This window comes from Pollachius pollachius (assembly GCF_949987615.1).
Source record: "Pollachius pollachius genome assembly, chromosome: 8".
In the NCBI taxonomy this organism is placed as follows: Eukaryota; Metazoa; Chordata; class Actinopteri; order Gadiformes; family Gadidae; genus Pollachius; species Pollachius pollachius.
This window is the reverse complement of record NC_136941.1, coordinates 25,233,243-25,245,134: the sequence shown is the minus strand read 5'-3', so window position 1 is coordinate 25,245,134 and position 11,892 is coordinate 25,233,243.

Genomic DNA, 11,892 nt, shown 5'->3' with positions numbered 1-11,892 from the left:
CACGGACACACCCAACGTAGACGTATAGCTACTGAACGCTGGACCTGACTTCGACACACTGACGTAAGTTTGGCCTGTTTAAAGGTTTACGGGCTCTTTCTGAAAAACAAGAATACGTATACATCTTGAATCACTATTTCTGAAGCACAGATAGATCATTTATGTGATGTAAAGATGTTAAACTTGATGAATTAGGTTCTATCTGACTATCAGGGAGACTCTGTGGCCGTTTGAGTGGTTTATAAGAGGTTGACATTAGTACTCCTACTTCTTTATATTAGTTATGTCCTTGTCTTTCGACGAACAAAGGCATTTTGAACTATCAGTAGGCATGCCTTTACCTGCTTCCCTTTACAAACAAGGCCTGTTGAAGCATTTTGCATGTTTTCTATAATAGTTTTTGATGCTATGGTTATGACCATGTGTGGATGACGTGATCTGGAGGGGTGGTGAAGCCCTTTAATTAGGTTCAGGTTCAACCGCACGCACGCACGCACAAACCCTTTTTGAAGCTTTTTGGTTTATTGATTTCTTGAATTTTGACCTAAAATACATGTTTAACGATTGGCAGCGATTTCTTCTTTAACGGGCCGCTCTCACAAGGCCAATAGCATTCCTTTTTGTTATTCTCTCCCACCGCGGCAGCCAGAGGAGGACGGTGGGCTTGAGGAAGCAGCAGCGCCCCTCGTTATTTCCATTTCTACTGTGTATTACCGACGAGCACCGACCAGGAGGTACAACTACCGAACAACATCACCTGGCACGCAGCATACGCACCAGCCAAAGCACCCGATTACTTTTGAACTTTCCAAAAACTGGAATTTTCCGATGCTGCCCTCGCACCGTGCCAATTCAAACAGCCCAGGCATCAGGCTCATTATCAGCCTCTTCCTCTGAATCCGCTACCCTTCTGCCCTCCTTCCTCTCCCATCCTCCACTGCTGAACGCAGTTGAAGAACGTCAAAGGAGGCAGTGATCCAAATAAACAGTCTCCATTGGGCAAAGTATGTATGACTGCATGTGAGTGGTCTGTGTTTGTGTGTGTGTGTGTGTGAGTGTGTGTGTGTGTGTGCGTCTGCTAGGTGTACCATTCAGGATTTTCTTTACGTACACCTCGTGGATTTCTACACAGACGTACGCAGCCAAGAATGTGAACATACAGCTGCAACATTTTTTTGTGTGTTGTGTTTGTGCGAGTGTGTGTGTGTTGTGTGTGTGTGGGTGTCCGTGAGTGGTGTGTTTGCAAGTGTGTATATGTGTCGTTTGTGTGTGTATGTGTGTGTGCATAAATATGTGTCGTATGTGTGTTTGTGTGTGTCTGTGTGTTTGTCTGTGTGTGTATATGTGTCGTGTGTTGTGGTTGGTGTGTGTGTGTGTGTGTGTGTGTGTGTGTGTGTGTGTGTGACCGAGAGCATGTGCATGTGTGCAGAGGTGAGTCTGGGGAAGCCCTTCTGGCCGGGAGTCCTGCGCGTGACACAGAGCTCCACAGCAGTCTGTGAATTGGGCAAATGGCCAGTGCACCATGCCTTCTCTCATCACACTCTATGCCTCTCATTCTATCTCTTCTGCTCTCTCTCTCTCTCTCTCCCGCTCGTCAAGTTAAAAGGCAGTAAAGACCTTAAGAGAATCACAACATTTAATGACAAATGAGTTCTTAGAAAAACTCAAAATCGATATGTTTATCTGTTTACTGTGGCACTGAATGACACTTCTAAATATAAATGTTGGTAAAACTTTACGATAAGGGTACAGTAATTAACCATTCATTATCAGTAGTAAGAGCAGCATTGATTAAAGTCGACTCAAAGATAATTAACAGTTAACGAATGGTCCAATATTAATTTAATTATGGCAATTAATGTATGATAACAATACAAGAAGTTAACTGTTAATTAGCTGTAAGTTAATGGTTAGTTAACGCAACGTAAAATAATGTTAATGCAAATGATTGTTCCCTTATTAACTGTTGGCGGACTGTCAAGGGTGTGCATATATATTTATTTATATATTTAAGGGTGAGTATAATGTACAGGTTCAAGCCCACAGTACCCCCTCCCACCGTTACACACACACACGCAGACCCCTGCCCGCAACTGGCTGTCCCTAATTCAGACAGGGTCAGCAACCAACAATCTCTAACGGTGACCACGTCAGCTCGCCTTAAAACAACAGTCATTGTTCCGCTGCCTTTGTTTACAGAAATCTGCAGGTTTTCAATCGACCCGCTACTATTTTTTCTTTTTGGCTTCAGGGCAAATCGCCTGACGTTTATAGACAGAAGGGCATCATGGTCATGTAGCACACAACAAGAGTAAAGGGGGAGTCTCAAAGGCTAGAGTTGTAAAAATAACATTCTTGCATAAACAGGGTCTTGAAAACGGGCAGTGGGCAGCTTGCATTCCTCGAATTTCGTGAAACTTGATCTCCTTCTGAATGGGAGGAAGCTAGCTTGTGGAATATATGACAGCCAAGCGACAACCATACACAAAGGAGAGAAGAAGGGAAAGGAGGGGTTAGAGAAAGATTCGGCGAGAGATAATAGAGAGACACACAGAGAGGCAGGGCAGAGAAAAGAAAAACACAAAGTGAGGGGACAGATGAATATTCAGCCACTGGTTGGATTAAAAGGAGCCTTTTACATTCCATACCATGAAGTTCTTCTACTGATGTGTTATCAATATCAACTATGAGTGCATTCAAATGATATCATTGTTTTACGTCACATTAAACACCTATCTAACCTGCACACTCATAACTTTAAATGAGGGCTAAAAAGCCTTGGCTTACACACCAGGCTTCGGACAAAGTGCTCAGCCTTTGGCCAGCGAAGCTGAACGCCGTTCAGAGACTCTCTGAGCTCACCTTGGAAACCCTGGAGCTGACACCTACTGAGCTACGGACACATCAGACGCTTTTAGATGACTAATTCATGTTTGTTTTTGGCTGAGCTCTTTTTCCTCAGTTTAGAAAATTTAATTTTCTTCACTCACATGATATTTATTTTGCAAACGTTTTTTCCAAATCAAATTGCAATGGCGTGCTTTTCTTTGACCCCGTGTTTATTTATATTGCTGTATTCTGAATTATTTGATTACACTGCCTCTGGGGACAGTAGTATAGGAGCACTATATAGATAGTAGGCATGGATAGAAATGCCAATCCCAAGAATCCTCATAATCAACTATCGAACGATGGTAATTGTTATCAACATGCTTGCGCCATAACTAAAACAACAAATATACCAGAGCAAACAGTACATTACAGATGTAGCCACTCATCTATTGATAATACTGAATGTACATTGAGATTACTTAACAAGAAGTAAAGTAAAAACAAAGAGGGAAAGAAAAAGGAAAAGGTGAATTAGACAAAGGGCTGCAGAGCGTTCAGGAGTTATCCATTAACACGTTGAGCACTGCGCTCGCCCTCCTCCTTTCTTCAGGCCCTACAGATACAAACACACTCATTTCAATGACTGGAATGCCAAAGGGTGGTCTTCCACCTCAGTGCCTCGCTAACACCTTGAATAAGTGTTTGCATGCGAGCGTGCACGTGAGCGTGCGTGCATGTGTTCATGGATGTGTGTGGTTGTGTGTGGAGTTTTGTGTTTCTATGTGCTGAGCCTACATTATGTGCATATATATGTATATATATGTATATGTATATATATATATATTTATATATATATATATATATATATTTGTACAGCATATATTTGTACATGTATATATATTAGGGCGGTTCAAAGCGATAGCATTGCGATAATAAAGTGTTAACGCAATCTTTCTTCAATTTGATTAATAAAAATGTACACATTAAGGCACATTATTTATTTTTTTTTTACTGTGATTTGAAAGGTTTTGCCCACAGTATGTCAACACTCATATATATATATATATATATATATGCGAGTGTGTGTGTGTTCTATGTGTGTGTCTGGGAGCAGCGGGGTGGTCTGATGTAAGCAACTTGGTGAGAAGCCTTTCTTTGGGTTTAGGTTTCAGATGGAGAGTAAAATAGTTAACAGATTGCTGAGTGCTCAGACCAGACTTCCTTCCCTAATAGCCGTCCTCAGTCTGCCGCTCCCTCCTCTGTCAGCATGCTGCTCTCAGCCAAAGCCGACTATTCCTACCAGCCTGCTACACACATCCAATCCGCGGCCAGCGGGAACACAACGGCGTAGCATCAAGGCAACAAACAAGAAAAGCAAAAACGTTGCCAAATTGTAATATAAAATGGATGTGAATCCCGGTGGCCTTGCTGCCATCTAGCTGAAGCTGAGGGGAGATCAGGTCTTAGGTCAGAGATGGACCACTCCTAACATAAACCAAAACCAGCACCTCACAGCTGGGTGTACTACGTCCGCTCTGACCCAGTGCTTTGGATCTTGAAATGAAATGGAAGTGCTAGGCAGGGAAATGAGAAACTACATAATGTTGGTTTCATTTGTTGAAAACATGTCATGCCCCTTTCAAGAGGAATAATGTGTGTATGCCAGGGGTTGCAGTTCATCCTATTTCTGAAGCACTCAGTTCATTCTTCTGCCTTCAGAATTCTTTGAATAACTTCATTTTTCTTCTCCACTTGTCGTTCTGCCACCCACTGATCAGTGTGTACGGTCAGAGGGAGAGCGAGGAAGCTTTCCGCACACACACACACACACACACACACGGAAAATCCAAAAACACACACACACACAACACTACATTAAAAAAACACTCGCACATGTGAGCAGTGAGCACGCGTGCAAAGTCACTTACGGGCAAAATGAGAGCATTCAGCCCAACGGGCCGAGGCAACGGGGCTACCGACGCCACAGGATGGGCTTGGCTAACACTGGGGTAAGGGGGGAGGCGGAGGGGGTGAGGAATGGGAGTACGAGTGGCGTCAGTCACGTGACAGAGTCCAGCAGAGAGTGTTATAATAGCACCCCCATCCCACCGCCCCAATCCCCTCTCTCGGAGCGGGGAGGCAGGGACTGGATGTGAACCAAATCCCTCTCTACCACACACAGGCTGACCATTGTTGCTTCATTCACTGGACTCAGTCTCGGGGCACTTTATCATTCAATCAGGACAGCTTTCACACCGCAGACTACAGAAAGGAGGCCTTCAATCAAACCGAAAAACTTCACACTGGCCCCGGAGGGGGGGACCCACAGAGGGTCCCGGCGTTGTCAGCAGAGCACTCTCATTTCTCCCGGCGTCGTTGTCGCTGTCGCAGTTGGAGGAGAGCGGAGGGACTGGGGAAGGGAAGCGGGATGGATGGACCATCGGGGAGGGGAAAGAGGCAGAGGATTTTGGGTCGGAGAAGAGCGAGAGAGAAAGAGGGATGTTAAAGTGCGGGAGGAGAGAGCGAGCCAGAGAGGAGTAAGTGTAGGTGTAACTAGCGCTGCATGTGTGTATTTATGAGTGTGATGGATTGGGTGAGGGGTCAGATTTGGTGCATGGTGATTCCGGGGGGGGGGGGAATGAAGGGGGTGGATCCACAGCTCTGTGCAAAAAGGGAGAGAATGGACTGCCTAGTATACTTGGAAATAATGAGGGGGAGAAGTATGTTTGAGAAGTAAGGAGGGGGTGAAGGAGGAGGAGGGGATTTAGGATGAGAAAGGAGAAAGGAGCGCGCGGGAAGGATCAAAGGAGCGCATGAGGAGTAAATGGGAGAGACAAGGGGGAAGCCAAGAGTATGAATGAATGAAAACAGAGAAGTGAGGCACAAAAAAACACGAAGCAGGTTGATGTGTGGCTTCGTGCGGGGAAGAAAACAGGAAGCCAGCGAGAGGGGAAGTAAAGCCTTCTGGTGGATGAAAAAAAGAGAGAATAACTGAATAAAAGTGTGTGTGTGAGTGTGTGTGTGTGTGTGTGGGGGGGGGGGTAGATGCAGCAGCGCTCTTATCTTTAAAACTAAGCGGGCATTAAAGGGTCACAACAAACGAAATATACGCAGGCAATTCCAGGGCAGCTCTAGCCGCTCAATTCTTGGTTCAATTTGTGGTTCTACCTTCACAGGATAGAGGATGTTCTTGTAGAGGTTGGAAGGGATTTAAAGAATTGGAATTGCTATGTAAAAACAGCTGTACTCTCAACTTATAGCTGCAAGTCAAAGATCACCTTTGAACTGACATGACATGAATCCGTTATAATGTAATTAATGTATAGTGTTCATGGCTTCCTGGCACACCCCGACCTGTATCTTGTATCTTAAGAACGGCCATATTATCGATATTTAGGCTTCTTTCTGGAATACTTGGAATTCGTATTCCAAGAGGCTGTTTTGTTCTTTGTGCCCTTTTTTCATCAACGAAACAGAGGTTTTTCTTTGCATTAAAACATGCGTAGGGCGGGTGGTTATGGAGTTATTAAAAGGCACTTTAGAAGAATAGGGTATGTGTCATGGCTGCAACATTCTCTCCCGATTCTCTTCAGAAAATTTGTCGCTCCGTGAGTCAAGGACCAGCGTAAATACCTGTCACTGCTGTGTGTGTGTGTGTGTGTGTGTGTGTGTGCGTGTGTGTGTGTGTGAGTCAGGAGTCGCCCCCCCTTTCTCTTCTTTTATCTGGATCAAGTTGCTTCATATTTACTGACTCACAAACAGGAACCTCTCTACATTAGAGGAGGCCGTACAGCATCCCACCAACCCTTTAAAACACCAAAAAGGCATAACTATCTGCTTGTTCACCCAGCAACACGCACGCACGCACGCACGCACGCACACACACAAACACCCAACTTCATTCTTACATTCGTACATGTGGTATGGTTCAGAAATACCTGGGATGCATCACGAACTGGCGTATTCCACAACTCTGCTATTAAGTATGACACATAATACACAACTAACCAAGCATACAATTATGAGAATGCTGGAATTTGAATCTCAAAGACCAAAACTTACTCAGTTTGAAAGTTCACCTAAAAGGGGAATGAAGAAAGTACATTTCCTCAATTCACACATTATGCCTCTCAAATTTCCCAGATGCCACCTTTTCCCATTTCTCTATATCTATACTGTGTAGAAAGGCTAAATGCAGCAAATTAAACAATAACACAACCACAGTATGCTCCTGTCTGGGTCTTCTGCAAGAGTCTTTTTGTTAAGAATCTCTTGCTCCCTTTAAAATAAGAGTCACGAGACAGTTACGCCTTTGTGGGAACTGCACCGGCTATCTTCCAGACATTCAGTTTAACTGAAAATGTAATAGGTGTAAGGGAGTTCAGATTGGGAGTTCATACATGAATGCTGGTAGTGAAAAAACACCATCACAGGGTTCTATAGATGGCCATGGTTCAACACCATGGCCATCGTTCAGAGAGGACATCTTAGTGGTTTGTTACCTGTACTGACTTAATGTAATATAATTGTTATCCAATTATATTACATTGGGATTATACAACAACACATATGTATATACATATATATGTAGAATGTAGGTGAATGTCTAGTAGTGTCACTTTTCAAGACTGCGAGTGTGGGACATGGCAACTCATCCCCTGACAATTGTATTAGCACAACATGGCAACAAAAACAGCTGTTGTTTTGAGCGATCTCTGAATCCCCCCATAACTCAGTCGACGTTCCCGGAGGAAGCTCTAATAACGCAACAAGTCAAAGGAACACCAGCAGGAGTCTTTACAGGATGGCAGCAAAGAGGACCAGGTTATTGCCCAAAAGCAAACGCATGTGCCATCTTTTCCCGACCACCAGTACGATGACAGGCTGCCAGCGGAGCAGCTCAGGTTCCCCTGGTCAGCGGACACACTGCAGCTTACTACTCAGTTGCATCCTCAATGGTGTATATATATATATATATATATATATACATACATATGTGTGGAGCAATGTAGCGTGTGTGATGTTGTTAGATTGCAAGATAAGATTGAACTGCGCTACATATACATATATATATATATACATATTTATATATATGATACAGTACATATATTATATTTATATATATGCATTATATACTCCGTCAGTGTGCAGTGTACTGCGTTGTTGCTGCACCAATACAAGCCCGTTCCTGATAGCCAGGTCACCAAATGCATGCTTGAAGTCACAGTCAATCAATCCTGAGGGGAGGAACCCCTAAAAAGTGCCAGTGTTTACAGCACAGAGAGAAAAAAAAAACTATTAATAAATGCAGAGCAGACAGCCTGGCGGAAGTGGCCTGAGGGGTTGAAGCCCTCGGAGAGATGGATGGACAGAGTAAAGGAGAGAGGGAAACAGAGAGACCAGAGAATTAAGACAAAAGGAAAAAGATGGGGGGGGGGGAGGAAGTGGAAGAGTGTTGTATGTTTATATTTGTGTGTGTGTGTGTGTGTGTGTGTGTGTGTGTGTGTGTGTGTGTGCGTGTGTGTGTGTGTGTGTGTGTCTGCGTGTGTGCGTCTTTGTGTCTTGTGCGGTATAAACCATGGGTGCTGCTTGACGGATGGATGGAGGTTCTGAAAAGCCACAGCTGCCGCGCTCTTCCGAGAAAGAGCTCCAGCAGCAAAAGTGGCAGTATGTGGTTCAAGCATCTAGCGTCCGCTTACTATTTCTGACCCGCATACTGCAGGGCCCGTCTCAGTGCGCTCCATAAAGGGTCCACATCTATGTGAGTAAATGGGATCATGTGTGCCGGCATTATGATGTCTGTGCCCACAACTAATAACAGAAGAACTGTTACGAGTTTTCTCTTGTTTTGTACTTCAATCAGGCTAGCAAAAGAAATGTAATGTGTGTGTTTGTGTTTGTGTGTGTGTGTGTGTGTGTGTGTGTGTGCGTGCGTGCGTGCATGTTTGTGTGTGTGTTTTTTGCACAGACATGCATATATGCTGTGCATTCTGTCAGTTTTCCACTTTCTAACATAGTGCAGCATCACTCTTCTCTGCCATGGCTGCAAACTGGTAAATGCAGAGAAAGGTGAGGTAGAAAGCGCTAGGTTTTCTTCCATTATTGTGCAAGCAAACTCCTATTAAACTTAGGAACAAAAGACTGCTTAAGTCACTTGAGGGATACATTTTGTTCTGTATCAAAACATTAATGAAAAAGTATTTTCAACCTTCGGTTAATTTTTTTTTATAACTTAGTTAAGTGCAAAAGCCAAGGTAACTAATTTACACATCTTTGGAATAAACTCCGCTAACAAAGCCGTTTGATGACAAAGCCTTAATAAGCCCACGCGATGACCAACAAAATCCTGATAACTCAGCACACTACATCAATATTCACTGTTCTTTCGAGTTGCATTTTGTTCCTTTTCTAATGGACCATGCTCGTCGCATCAATTAACACTTCCAGCACTGTGTGATTGAGGAACATCATCCTTACTGGGAGACTAGGAGTCCAGTAACAGGTTTAGCAGATTAAACAACGTGGCCAAAACATTTCAGCAAGTAATCAAACATTGAATTGTCAAATAGCAAACAGCAAACCACCAAACCTAAAGGCTGCACTTACACTTAAAACATACGCACATACTTATCACACTTATCACACAATTACACAAAAATCCACAAACACAAACACAGAAAAACACAGACACAGAAAAACACACACACACACACACACACACAGCCAAACAAACACATACTCTCTCTCACGCACAGTCCAAAGTTGGAAATGATCACACTGTCCGGAGAATAAACAAATGAAGAGATGATAAAAAGAAGTCGGTCTCTCTCGCTTGCCATCTCTTTTACAACAACATTCATTCCAATTTACCCCCCCCCCCCCTCCCTGCGATCCCTCCCATTCCCTCTCCCTCTCATCGCAGAAGGTGAAGAAACACAAAGAATGGGATCAGAGCTTTTCCGATCCCTCTCCGGTTATTAACTACTGTTTGTCCCCTCAGAGGCCTGTCCTTGCCATTAACCAGACTGATGCTCTTTTCTCATGGAAATCAGCCTGCTGCTGCTCGCACCACCACCACCACCACCACCGCCGCGCTCACTGCCCATGGAGGTGCAGGGGATTGGGGCTATTTCTTTTTTGTGAAGACCTCCCTCAAGCAGCACAAAACAACACGGCTCTGCCCAAACTACTCTCTCTCTCTCTCGCGCCAACCTTTTATCCTCTCTCTCTCTATCGCTCTCAATCACAGACACACGTACACACATATATATATATATATATATATATATAGATAGATAGATAGATAGCGAGAGAGAGAAATACACACATATATATATATATATAGATAGATAGAGAGAGAGAGAGAGAGAGAGAGAGAGAGAGAAATACACACATATAAATAAATTCATACATTGTGCACATTCACATGGAAACTCCCACAGAAGCATGTGTGCTTTTCAAGAAACAAACATATCGCAAAACAGCCATATGTGTGTGTGTGTGTGTGTGTGTGTGTGTGTGTGTGTGTGTGTGTGTGTGTGTGTGTGTGTGTGTGTGTGTGATTTCTCACAAACACATTCTCTCAATCACAAAGGCAAACATGAAACGTGCTTCCTCCCAACCGCAGGAGCATAGAAGAAATGTCAGGCAATGCAGAGGAGTTAATGAGAAGAAGCTGTCTCACTGGACCCTACAGAACATTCTGTAGGAGGGAAGCTCACCGGCTCAAGTAGTTTGTATACAACAACAAAATGAAGAATTATGCTGTTTATATTTGGCAGTTATTAACATATTACCAATAAGAAAGTGTAGTGGGCAATATATCTTATATCTAATATCTTGTAAATCAAATATGTGTTAACTACGTCTTTAATTTTAGAACTAGTATTGCAACTTGTTTTAATGGTTCAGGTTTAAACCGTAACGTTTTTTTCTAATATAGTTCTCATATTTGATATGACCTTCCCAGGGTAATTTTTTCTTGACGTTGTCTAGGTAGCTATAGCAACTGTAGGACTCTGCAGTCAAGTAAACAAGACTTACAGCTATCGATAATCCACTTCAAAACAGGTGCATCAGTTGTATACTAACCTCACATGTTGCAGATTATGCAATATGACGATTTCAAAAGCAACAAATTTGTAGAAGGAATACACTGTAACCGATCTCTACAACTATAAAAACAAACATCAACTCATGGGACCCAGTTTGCAAAAGCAACTGTCAGAAACAAAGCCATTGTCTCGTGACGATCTCGCTTCCATTTCCTTATTGTGTAGCGAGAGGCGAGAGGCCTGATGAGTGATAGAGACAGAGCCTGCATCGACCTACATCGACCTACATCGACCTACATAGTCTACATCAACCTACATGGACCTAAATGGACCTACATCGACCTATATCGACCTACATCGGTCTACATAGATCTACATCGAACTACATAGATCTACATCGAACTACATAGCACTACATCGACCTACATAGACCTACATTGACCTACATAGATCTACATCGACCTATATCGATCTACATCGACCTACATGGACCTACATGGATCTACATCGACCTACATAGACCTACATCGACCTATATGGATCTACATTGACCTACATAGACCTACATGGACCTGCATCGACCTACATGGACCTACATAGACCTACATCGACCTACATGGACCTAAATGGACCTACATCGACCTACATCGACCTACATCGACCTACATGGACCTACATCGACCTACATGGATCTACATCGACCTACATCGACCTACATAGACCTACATCGACCTACATCGACCTACATAGACCTACATCGACCTACATGGACCTACAGTCTACGATCGGGATGAGGCCTAAATCTTTACGTTATCTGGGTAAAAGTGATGTGCCCACTGGGTTGTATTTGCTTAATTCACCGTCATACAAAGCTTAATAATGATAGAGGGAATTATTTTGATGAAGAAAGAACCTGTAGTGAGGTACTTAGTAGTTTTGGGGTGTTCATTTTGCTGTGACATGTTATAATAAACACCACAACGCAATGATATATCACTGATGGCCA